Raw genomic sequence first — 13092 nt, 5'->3', positions numbered from 1 at the left:
AGTAACTTTATTATAAAGGTGATTTTTTTTCAGTCAGCACGCCCTACTCAAAACATCTTCCCGCAGCTATGCCTTCCTCTCCTTGACTCCTCCGTGCTCCTCTCTTCCGTAACTCGTAAACCGCTAAGTAGTCGAGGGGTCTAGGATAGTTTAAATGATTGTAGGTGAACAAAGGAGTGTCCTCCTCCCATTAATTACCTACTTCAGCAGAGGATGCACAAGAGCATCCTCCCAGTGGCTAGAGTGGACAGTGGCATCATGCCCATATGGGGCACAAGGGTATGTGCCCCCTCAGATTTGTATATTTTTTCTACCAAATCTCTTCAGAACGGCTTACTATGTCACCTAAAAAAAACGTCCCTTCACGGACCATCCTGGGCTGATAGACCTAGAGAGGGTCAACGGTGGTAACATGGGTCGAGTCCTACATTCAAACGTGACATGTTCAGACAATATACATTTCATTTCAAAAGAGATGAGACAGGCTTTGGTGGCCAGTATCAAAAGCACTAGGCCAAAACTCACTGTTCTCATCAATGAGAGCACTTATCTTAGCAAGAGGTCTTGTTTGGTTGTCTACCTTAGAACATCCACACACAACTCAGAACCACTGACCTTTTTCCCAGATGTTCTGGAACTGGAGAGTCACAAATGCAACGCTCAACTGGAAACTGATATATGGCCAGTTTCCACATCTGATTGGCTGCCATTGTTTAAATTGTCGAAAGAGTTGTCTGTTAGGGATGCAGTGAAGTGTTGTACAGAAATCAATCACTTAACATGTTTTATAGACAAGTTGTAATGTCTTTATACAGTGTTTAATGTCAAGTATAATGTCTTAGGGGTACGATGGGTGGCTTCATCATATAGAACTACATATAGAACACTTTACAATGACTTGTGTACTGCCAGTGAAGATCAACACTGCTGCTACTCGCTGTTTATTATCTATGCATAGTCACTTTACAAATTATCTTGACTAACCTGTACCCGCCCACATTGACGCGGTACCGGTATCCCCTGTATAGAGCCTCGCTAATTGTTATGTAAATATCTTGTGTTACTTTTTGATTTTTTAAACTTTTGTTTATTTTGTCAATATTTTATTAACTCTGTTTCTTGAACTGCATTGTTGGTTAAGTGCTTGTAAGTAAGCATTTGTATTTGGCGCATGTGACAAGTAACATTTTATTTTATTTGGTCATTTTATGAAGAATATGGGTCTCATGATGGATGCATGAAAGGAGTTGAAAGAGTTATCAGACACTTTACGGTCAAGAGACATTTGTTTGACAAACACTGGTGAGTCCCACAATAAAATAACAATAATTAGATGATGTACAGGGGTTACCGGTACCGAGTCAACGCGCAGGGGTACAGGTTAGTCGAGGTCATTTGTACATGTAGGTAGGGGTAAAGTGACTATGCATAGATATTTATGCTCTTATCTATTCAATTGTGGGGGGTTGAGTTGAGTCAGGTCTCTTTCTCACCCTCCTCTCTCCCCCCTCTCTCTCTTTTCTCTTCTCTCCCCAGTGCTCGCAATAGTCTCACTTCGATTTTCTATGAATTTACTATTATAAACATGGAGAAAAGGGAATGGGAATAATATCAAGTAAGGAACATGGCATTCTCTTGCCCTCAGCTCTCCATGTATTTAGACTGCAGTGATACTGCTACCGAATCTTGTCCCATGCTTAAGCTACTCATCACATGAGGAATTTGATTTTGTTAGCCGGCATAGATGCATCATGCATGCAGTGCTTTATTATAAAGATAATCATTTTTTTCAGTCAGCACCCCCTGCTCAAAACTACTTCCCGCGGCTATGCCACCTTCTCTTTGACTCTGTCCTCTGTCCATGACCGGGAGGATAGAATCCTCCCAGCATCTAGCATGGACAGTGGAGTCATGCCCATAGGGGGCACAAGGGCATGTGCCCACTCAGATTTGTCCTGTTTATGTTAAAATAATTACTAAACTTAATTTTTAAGTCCACGTTTTATCATAATTCATCAGAATTATTGTGTAGGGGGCACACTAACTGGACCCCCCTATTCTCCCTAGTAAGTGATTATAGTATTGTGTACTATAATCACTCCCTAGTATTGTGCCCACTCAGATTTGTCCTGTTTATGTTAAAATAATTACTAAACTTAATTTTTAAGTCCACGTTTTATCATAATTCATCAGAATTATTTTGGAGGGGCACACTAACTGGACCCCCCTATTCTCCCTAGTAAGTGATTATTTCCAAGTTGCACTGAGCAAAGAAATGCTAGGCAGGCCATTGGATAGACTCTAGTGTGTGCAGTATCGTCAGTGGAGGAGGAGAGGGAGTGTAATGGCACAACTTCCGCCAAAGTTGGTCCCTCTCCTTGTTCGGGCGGCATTCGGGAGTCGACGTCACCGGTTTTCTAGCCGCCACCGATCCACTTTTCATTTTCCATTTGTTTTGTCTTCATTGTACACACCTGGTTTCTCTTCCCATAATTATGTTCCTTATTTTACCCTTTAGTTCCCCCATGGTTTTGTGTGTGTTTGTTCATTGTAAGTTGGTCTCATTTGTGAGCTTGTTTATTTTTCCTTCTTGGAATATTCGTTGTTTTGAGTAAAGGTACGTTTATTACTCATCTCTGTGTGCTGCGCCTGACTCTGCCTTTCCTGCTACACCTAGACGCCTTACAGTAGAGTGTTTGTAGCTGCCGGTGATGGGAAGGACCTTGCAGGAGGTATGTTTGTAAATTGATTTGATTAAGCTATTGATTTCTTCTTGATGAATAAATACAAAAACAATGTTTTTTGTTTCTCAGTAATACCAGCCGCCTAGCAATTTCATGAAGTTGGCTTTAGCTAGCCAGGTAGATAATTCGGTTGGAAGATTGGGAACCTTTCGATCTAATAAAACTCAAAGGAAACTCAAAAGATTTTCATTAATGGAAGCTTATCTAATGCAAGCACGTAAAGCGTGTTGTACCGCAGCTCTCTAGGCCCTGTACTCTTTTTACTAATGACCTGCCACTGGCATTAAACAAAGCATGTGTCCATGTATGCTGATAATTCAGTTCTTAACTGACTTGCCTAGTTAAATAAAGGTAAAATAAATGTAAAAAATTGCCAGCCGTGTTCCCCTCGTATCGCCGGCTCCTCTCTCCTAGCTGCCTCCACCTGTTCCCATGGGAGGCGATCCTTTCCCGCCAGGATCTCCTCCCAAGTGTAGCAGCCCTTGCCGTCCAACACATCATCCCATGTCCATTCCTCCTTGCGCTGCTCCTGCTGCCGCTGCCTGTCACCACGCCGCTTGGTCCTGTTGTGGTGGGTGGTTCTGTAACGTCTTTCTTCCTGGGAAGGAGAGGGAGACCAAAACGCAGCGTGGTTATCGTTCATGGTAATTTAATAAGGTAACTCAACCGTGAACAGGACACAAAACAATAAACGTGAAAACCGAAACAGCCCTATCTGGTGCAGAAAACACAAAGACAGGAAACAACCACCCACAATACCCAACACAAAACAGGCTACCTAAATATGGTTCCCAATCAGAGACAATGACTAACACCTGCCTCTGATTGAGAACCATATCAGGCCAAACATAGAAATAGACAAACTAGACAAACAACATAGAATGCCCACCCAGCTCACATCCTGACCATCACTAAAACAAGGAAAACACACAAGAACTATGGTCAGAACATGACAATTACAGACCTCTACATGCTTTGTAAGTAGGAAAGCCTGCAAAATCGGCAGTGTATCAAATACTTGTTCTCCCCACTGTACATATAAATATATGGGTGAGCGATAGCTGTGTGGCATAGGCAAGATGCAGTAGATGGTATAGAGCATTATATATATATGAGATGCGTAATGAAGGATATGTAAACATTATTAAAGTGGCCTTATTGAAAGTCACTAATGATAGGCATAGGCAAGATGCAGTCGATGGTATAGAACAGTATATACATTGTAACGGCGTTCGTCTGTTGAAGAAAGAGAGTCGGACCGAAATGCAGCGTGTTGGTTACTCATGCCTTTAATGAATGAAAACGCGGTACATGAAATAACTGATACTAACTACAAAACAACAGAACGGAACGTGAAACTAATTACAGCCTATCTGGTGACTACAACACAGAGACAGGAAAAACACCCACGAAATACAAAGCGAAACTCAGGCTGCCTAAATACGGTTCCCAATCAGAGACTAAGATAAGCACCTGACTCTAATTGAGAATCGCCTCAGGCAGCCAAGCCTATACAACACCCCTAATTAGCCGCGATCCCAAATACTACAAACCCCAATACGAAAACAACATATAAACCCATGTCACTCCCTGGCCTACCCAAACATATAACAAAAACACAAAATACAATGACCAAGGCGTGACAGAACCCCCCCCTAAGGTGCGGACTCCCGGACGCACCTCAAGAGCATAGGGAGGGTCCGGGTGGGCGTCTGTCCATGGTGGCGGTTCTGGCTCAGGACGTGGACCCCACTCCATTAATGTCCTATTTCCTCCCCTTCGCATCCTGGGATAATCCACCTTCTCCGCCGACCATGGCCTAATAGTCCTCACCCAGATCCCCACATAACTGAGGAGCAGCTCGTGACAGAGGGGCAGCTCGGGACAGAGGGGCAGCTCGGGACAGAGGGGCAGCTCGGGACAGAGGGGCAGCCCGGGACAGAGGGGCAGCTCGGGACAGAGGGGCAGCTCGGGACAGAGGGGCAGCTCGGGACAGAGGGGCAGCTCGGGGCCGAAGCAGCCCGGGACTGAGGGGAAGCCCGGTACTGAGGTGAAGACCGGTACTGAGGGGAAGCCCGGTACTGAGGGGAAGCCCAGTACTGAGAGGAAGCCCAGTACTGAGAGGAAGCCCAGTACTGAGAGGAAGCCCAGTACTGAGAGGAAGCCCAGTACTGAGAGGAAGCTCAGGCAGGTAGTAGGCTCCGGTAAATCCTGGCTGGCTGGCGGAACTGGAAGAGTCAGGTTGTCTGGCAGATCTGGAAGAGACTGGTTGTCTGGCAGATCTGGAAGAGACTGGTTGTCTGGCGGCGCTGGGCTGACTGGCGGCACTGGCGGCGCTGGGCAGACTGGCGGTACTGGCGGCGCTGGGCAGACTGGGAGCACTGGCGGCGCTGGGCAGACTGGGAGCACTGGCGGCGCGCTGGGCAGACTGGGAGCACTGGCGGCGCTGGGCAGACTGGGAGCACTGGTGGAGCTGGGCAGACTGGGAGCACTGGCGGCGCTGGGCAGACGGGAGACTCCGGCAGCGCAGGAGAGGAGAAAAGCTCTGGCTGCGCTAAACAGGCGGGAGACTCCGACAGCGCAGGAGAGGAGAAAAGCGCTGGCTGCGCTGAACAGACGAGGCGCACTGGAGGCCTGGTGCGTGGTGCTGGAACTGGTGGTACTGGATCGAGGACACGCACAGGAAGCCTGGTACAAGCCCCATACAATATATAATTTAATAGTGGAGACATGGAAAATCAAATTTCAAATGAAAAAACACATCAATGGCATTCATTTATTAAATAAATAAAATTTAAATAAAAATTGTATGCCTCTTTTCTATTTGCAGCCTTCTGATTTAAATACCAAAATACTGGCTAATAATTTTGGCTAATAATTTTACAAATAAAATGATAATAAATCAATCAACCATTCAAGCCCATGCCTTGTAGCAAGAAAAAGTGCATAAAGAAAACGTTAATTATTGCACACTGGTCTAATCTGATGTGCCCAAGCCAGATACCTGGCATCTCTTCTTGGATGCTAGTTCATCAATGTCTGGGCTCAAGCTCTGAGCTGAAGAAATCCTCAGTATCGAGCGAAGATGTTCATCAGTCAGACGTCTCCTGTGAGTTGTTTTGGTCATCTTCATCGAGGAGAAAAGTTGCTCGCATAGATAAGTGCTGCCGAACATGGAGAGCATCTGAGCAGCTTGGGTGCGGAGCTGAGGCATTGTGTCATTTACATTTAAGTCATTTAGCAGACGCTCTTATCCAGAGCGACTTACAAATTGGTGCATTCACCTTATGACATCCAGTAGAACAGTCACTTACAATAGTGCATCTAAATCTTAAAGGGGGGGGGGTGAGAAGGATTACTTATCCTATCCTAGGTATTCCTTAAAGAGGTGGGGTTTCAGGTGTCTCTGGAAGGTGGTGATTGACTCCGCTGTCCTGGCGTCGTGAGGGAGTTTGTTCCACCATTGGGGGGCCAGAGCAGCGAACAGTTTTGACTGGGCTGAGCGGGAACTGTACTTCCTCAGTGGCAGGGAGGCGAGCAGGCCAGAGGTGGATGAACGCAGTGCCCTTGTTTGGGTGTAGGGCCTGATCAGAGCCTGGAGGTACTGAGGTGCCGTTCCCCCCACAGCTCCGTAGGCAAGCACCATGGTCTTGTAGCGGATGCGAGCTTCAACTGGAAGCCAGTGGAGAGAGCGGAGGAGCGGGGTGACGTGAGAGAACTTGGGAAGGTTGAACACCAGACGGGCTGCGGCGTTCTGGATGAGTTGTAGGGGTTTAATGGCACAGGCAGGGAGCCCAGCCAACAGCGAGTTGCAGTAATCCAGACGGGAGATGACAAGTGCCTGGATTAGGACCTGCGCCACTTCCTGTGTGAGGCAGGGTCGTACTCTGCGGATGTTGTAGAGCATGAACCTACAGGAACGGGCCACCGCCTTGATGTTAGTTGAGAATGACAGGGTGTTGTCCAGGATCACGCCAAGGTTCTTAGCGCTCTGGGAGGAGGACACAATTGAGTTGTCAACCGTGATGGCGAGATCATGGAACGGGCAGTCCTTCCCCGGGAGGAAGAGCAGATCCGTCTTGCCGAGGTTCAGCTTGAGGTGGTGATCCGTCATCCATACTGATATGTCTGCCAGACATGCAGAGATGCGATTCGCCACCTGGTCATCAGAAGGGGGAAAGGAGAAGATTAATTGTGTGTCGTCTGCATAGCAATGATAGGAGAGACCATGTGAGGTTATGACAGAGCCAAGTGACTTGGTGTATAGCGAGAATAGGAGAGGGCCTAGAACAGAGCCCTGGGGGACACCAGTGGGTGAGAGCGCGTGGTGAGGAGACAGATTCTCGCCACGCCACCTGGTAGGAGCGACCTGTCAGGTAGGACGCAATCCAAGCGTGGGCCGCGCCGGAGATGCCCAACTCGGAGAGGGTGGAGAGGAGGATCTGATGGTTCACAGTATCGAAGGCAGCCGATAGGTCTAGAAGGATGAGAGCAGAGGAGAGAGAGTTAGCTTTAGCAGTGCGGAGCGCCTCCGTGATACAGAGAAGAGCAGTCTCAGTTGAATGACTAGTCTTGAAACCTGACTGATTTGGATCAAGAAGGTCATTCAGAGAGAGATAGCAGGAGAGCTGGCCAAGGACGGCACGTTCAAGAGTTTTGGAGAGAAAAGAAAGAAGGGATACTGGTCTGTAGTTGTTGACATCGGAGGGATCGAGTGTAGGTTTTTTCAGAAGGGGTGCAACTCTCGCTCTCTTGAAGATGGAAGGGACGTAGCCAGCGGTCAGGGATGAGTTGATGAGCGAGGTGAGGTAAGGGAGAAGGTCTCCGGAAATGGTCTGGAGAAGAGAGGAGGGGATAGGGTCAAGCGGGCAGGTTGTTGGGCGGCCGGCCGTCACAAGACGCGAGATTTCATCTGGAGAGAGAGGGGAGAAAGAGGTCAGAGCACAGGGTAGGGCAGTGTGAGCAGAACCAGCGGTGCCGTTTGACTTAGCAAACGAGGATCGGATGTCGTCGACCTTCTTTTCAAAATGGTTGACGAAGTCATCTGCAGAGAGGGAGGGGGGAGGATTCAGGAGGGAGGAGAAGGTGGCAAAGAGCTTCCTAGGGTTAGAGGCAGATGCTTGGAATTTAGAGTGGTAGAAAATGGCTTTAGCAGCAGAGTCAGAGGAGGAAAATGTAGAGAGGAGGGAGTGAAAGGATGCCAGGTCCGCAGGGAGGCGAGTTTTCCTCCATTTCCGCTCGGCTGCCCGGAGCCCTGTTCTGTGAGCTCGCAATGAGTCGTCGAGCCACGGGGCGGGAGGGGAGGACCGAGCCGGCCTGGAGGATAGGGGACATAGAGAGTCAAAGGATGCAGAAAGGGAGGAGAGGAGGGTTGAGGAGGCAGAATCAGGAGATAGGTTGGAGAAGGTTTGAGCAGAGGGAAGAGATGATAGGATGGAAGAGGAGAGAGTAGCGGGGGAGAGAGAGCGAAGGTTGGGAAGGCGCAATACCATCCGAGTAGGGGCAGTGTGGGAGGTGTTGGATGAGAGCGAGAGGGAAAAGGATACAAGGTAGTGGTCGGAGACTTGGAGGGAAGTTGCAATGAGGTTAGTGGAAGAACAGCATCTAGTAAAGATGAGGTCGAGCGTATTGCCTGCCTTGTGAGTAGGGGGGGAAGGTGAGAGGGTGAGGTCAAAAGAGGAGAGGAGTAGAAAGAAGGAGGCAGAGAGGAATGAGTCAAAGGTAGACGTGGGGAGGTTAAAGTCGCCCAGCACTGTGAGAGGTGAGCCGTCCTCAGGAAAGGAGCTTATCAAGGCATCAAGCTCATTGATGAACTCTCCGAGGGAACCTGGAGGGCGATAAATGATAAGGATGTTAAGCTTGAAAGGGCTGGTAACTGTGACAGCATGGAATTCAAAGGAGGCGATAGACAGATGGGTAAGGGGAGAAAGAGAGAATGACCACTTGGGAGAGATGAGGATCCCGGTGCCACCACCCCGCTGACCAGAAGCTCTCGGGGTGTGCGAGAATACGTGGGCGGACGAAGAGAGAGCAGTAGGAGTAGCAGTGTTGTCTGTGGTGATCCATGTTTCCGTCAGTGCCAAGAAGTCGAGGGACTGGAGGGAGGCATAGGCTGAGATGAACTCTGCCTTGTTGGCCGCAGATCGGCAGTTCCAGAGGCTACCGGAGACCTGGAACTCCACGTGGGTCGTGCGCGCCGGGACCATCAGATTAGGGTGGCCGCGGCCACGCGGTGTGGAGCGTTTGTATGGTCTGTGCAGAGGAGAGAACAGGGATAGACAGTCACATAGTTGACAGGCTACAGAAGAGGCTACGCTAATGCAAAGGAGATTGGAATGACAAGTGGACTACACGTCTCGAATGTTCAGAAAGTTAAGCTTATGTAGCAAGAATCTTATTGACTAAAATGATACAGTACTGCTGAAGTAGGCTAGCTGGCAGTGGCTGCGTTGTTGACTTTGTAGGCTAGCTGGCAGTGGCTGCGTTGTTGACACTACACTAATCAAGTCGTTCTGTTGAGTGTAATAGTTTCTACAGTGCTGCTATTCGGGGGCTAGCTGGCTAGCTAGCAGTGTTGTTTACGTTACGTTGCGTTAGAAGAACGACAATAGCTGGCTAGCTAACCTAGAAAATCGCTCTAGACTACACAATTATCTTTGATACAAAGACGGCTATGTAGCTAGCTATGTAGCTAGCAGCTCTCACCCACAGCGAGGGAGAACGCAACAAAATCTTTTCCCTTTTCCATCAAATCAAATCAAATCAAATCAAATTTATTTATATAGCCCTTCGTACATCAGCTGATATCTCAAAGTGCTGTACAGAAACCCAGCCTAAAACCCCAAACAGCAAACAATGCAGGTGTAAAAGCACGGTGGCTAGGAAAAACTCCCTAGAAAGGCCAAAACCTAGGAAGAAACCTAGAGAGGAACCGGGCTATGTGGGGTGGCCAGTCCTCTTCTGGCTGTGCCGGGTAGAGATTATAACAGAACATGACCAAGATGTTCAAATGTTCATAAATGACCAGCATGGTCAAATAATAATAAGGCAGAACAGTTGAAACTGGAGCAGCAGCACAGTCAGGTGGACTGGGGACAGCAAGGAGCCATCATGTCAGGTAGTCCTGGGGCACGGTCCTAGGGCTCAGGTCCTCCGAGAGAGAGAAAGAAAGAGAGAATTAGAGAGAGCATATGTGGGGTGGCCAGTCCTCTTCTGGCTGTGCCGGGTGGAGATTATAACAGAACGTGGCCAAGATGTTCAAATGTTCATAAATGACCAGCATGGTTGAATAATAGTAAGGCAGAACAGTTGAAACTGGAGCAGGAGCATGGCCAGGTGGACTGGGGACAGCAAGGAGTCCTCATGTCAGGTAGTCCTGGGACATGGTCCTAGGGCCCAGGCCAGTTGAAACTGGAGCAGCAGCATGGCCAGGTGGACTGGGGACAGCAAGGAGTCCTCATGTCAGGTAGTCCTGGGACATGGTCCTAGGGCCCAGGCCAGTTGAAACTGGAGCAGCAGCATGGCCAGGTGGACTGGGGACAGCAAGGAGTCATCATGTCAGGTAGTCCTGGGGCATGGTCCTAGGGCTCAGGTCCTCCGAGAGAGAGAAAGAAAGAGAGAAGGAGAGAATTAGAGAACGCACACTTAGATTCACACAGGACACCTGAATAGGACAGGAGAAGTACTCCAGATAAACAAACTGACCCTAGCCCTCCGACACATAAACTACTGCAGCATAAATACTGGAGGCTGAGACAGGAGGGGTCAGGAGACACTGTGGCCCCATCCGAGGACCATCAGCTGGTCATACAGATTGGTGGCAAGATCACATGTGCGATCAGCTACAGTGTTCCTGCTCAGGCTCACGTTTGAAAATGCTTGTTTTTTCTCTGGGCATACGAGGTCACAAAACTTCATCATGCACTTTTTCATGAACTCTCCCTCATTAAAGGGCCGGGCTGATTTTGCGATCTCTGCTGCCACTATATAACTAGCCTTTACAGCAGCCTCGCTTTGTGATGTGGCTTTTTTAAACATATTCTGTTGTGAAACCAAACTTCTTTTCATCTCCTCTACTTTCTGGCTCCTTTGAGTCATGTCCAGGTCCTTGTATTTGTCATGGTGTTTCATTTCATAGTGTTGTCTAATGTTGTACTCCTTACTTACAGCCACGTTGACTCCACAAACAAGACAAACAGGTTTGTCTTTTACATATGTAAACAGATATTCTGCCTCCCACTTGTCCAGAAAGCTCCTGTTTTCTGCCTTTCTTTTCGCCATTTTTGGGAAGGGTTAGCTCGCTGACAGTTGTAGCGTCTATGTTGCTATGACTACTGTCACAGAGGAGAGAGCGTTTCTGGGTCCTGTCCTGATTGGCGTGCGAAAACAGCAGAGCATTATGGGATTCGTAGTATTAGTGGTGAATGCGCTGTATAATACTGGCGGGCCAGCTCTAGTAGTAATTTGGTATGGATGTCATAAGGTGAATGCACCAATTTGTAAGTCGCTCTGGATAAGAGCGTCTGCTAAATGACTTAAATGTAAATGTAAATGTTGTATTGTCTCGCGGTCCAAATATAATTACCCCGCGGGCCAAATTTGGCAGACGGGCCAGAGTTTGACACCCATGCTCTAGCCCAACGGTGAGCACAGGGAGTTTGCGCAGGTCTCCTACCTGGCATAACCATTCTCCCTTCTAGCCCCCCCCAATAATTTTTTGGGGCTGCTTTTCCGGCTTCCAACCGCGTCGCCGTGCTGCCTCCTCATACCAGCGACTCTCCGCTTTAGCTGCATCTATTTCTTCCTTGGGACGGCGATATTCTCCAGGCTAAGCCCAGGGTCCTTTTCCGTCAAATATCATCTCCCAAGACCAGAAGTCCTTATATTGCTGCTCCTCACACTTAACAGGGAGAGTAGGCTCAGGTCTGACTCCTGACTCAGCCACTCTCTCTCTGCGCTCTCCCCCAATAAATATTTGGGGGTTACTTTCGGTTTTCGCTCTGCGTCGCCGTGTTTTCCTTTTAGACTCCATTCGTCTATATCCTTCTTCGCACTGCTGAAGCAAATCCCAGGCGGGCGCCTGCACTCTCTCTGGGTCGGCCGCCCACCTGTCGATTTCTTCCCACGTCGTATACTCCATGCCTCTACCGTCCATAACGTCCTCCTTTAGATCCTGCCAGTTTACACACTGCTCGGTCCGTGAGCGGTGGGTGTTTCTGTAACGGCGTTTGTCTGTTGAAGAAAGAGAGTCGGACTTAAATGCAGCGTGTTGGTTACTCATGCCTTTAATGAATGAAAACGCGGTACATGAAATATCTGATACTAACTACAAAACAACAGAACGGAACATGAAACTAATTACAGCCTATCTGGTGACTACAACACAGAGACAGGAACAAACACCCACGAAATACAAAGCGAAACTCAGGCTGCCTAAATACGGTTCCCAATCAGAGACAACGATAAGCACCTGACTCTAATTGAGAATCGCCTCAGGCAGCCAAGCCTATACAACACCCTTAATTAGCCGCGATCCCAAATACTACAAACCCCAATGCGAAAACAACATATAAACCCATGTCACTCCCTGGCCTACCCAAACATATAACAAAAACACAAAATACAATGACCAAGGTGTGACATACATATGAAATGAGTAATGTAGGATATGTAAACATTATTAAAGTGGCCTGAATAATGATAGGCAAGATACAGTCAATGGTTTATTTAAAAAATATATATATTTCACCTTTATTTAACCAGGTAGGCTAGTTGAGAACTGCGACCTGGCCAAGATAAAGCATAGCAGTATGACAACACAGAGTTAAACATGGACAACACAGAGTTAGACATGGAGTAAACACTTAACAAGTCAATAACACAGTAGAAAAAAGAGAGTCTATATACATTGTGTGCAAAAGGCATGAGGAGGTAGGCAAATAATTACAGTTTTGCAGATTAACACTGGAGTGATAAATGATCAGATGGTCATGTACAGGTAGAGATATTGGTGTGCAAAAGAGCAGAAAAGTAAATAAATAAAAACAGTATGGGGATGAGTTAGGTCAAATTGGGTGGGCTATTTACCGATAGACTATGTACAGCTGCAGCGATCGGTTAGCTGCTCAGATAGCAGATGTTTGAAGTTGGTGAGGGAGTTAAAGTCTCCAACTTCAGCGATTTTGCAATTCGTTCCAGTCACAGGCAGCCAAATGAGGTGTTGGCTTTAGGGATGATCAGTGAGATACACCTGCTGGAGCACGTGCTACGGGTAGGTGTTACCATCGTGACCAGTGAACTGAGATAAGGCGGAGCTTTACCTAGTAAGGACTTGTAGATGACCTGGAGC

The sequence above is a fragment of the Oncorhynchus gorbuscha genome, linkage group LG10, assembly GCF_021184085.1.
Source record: "Oncorhynchus gorbuscha isolate QuinsamMale2020 ecotype Even-year linkage group LG10, OgorEven_v1.0, whole genome shotgun sequence".
NCBI lineage: Eukaryota > Metazoa > Chordata > Actinopteri > Salmoniformes > Salmonidae > Oncorhynchus > Oncorhynchus gorbuscha.
The sequence above is the reverse complement of the archived record's forward strand: the minus strand, read 5'-3'. Positions refer to the sequence as shown.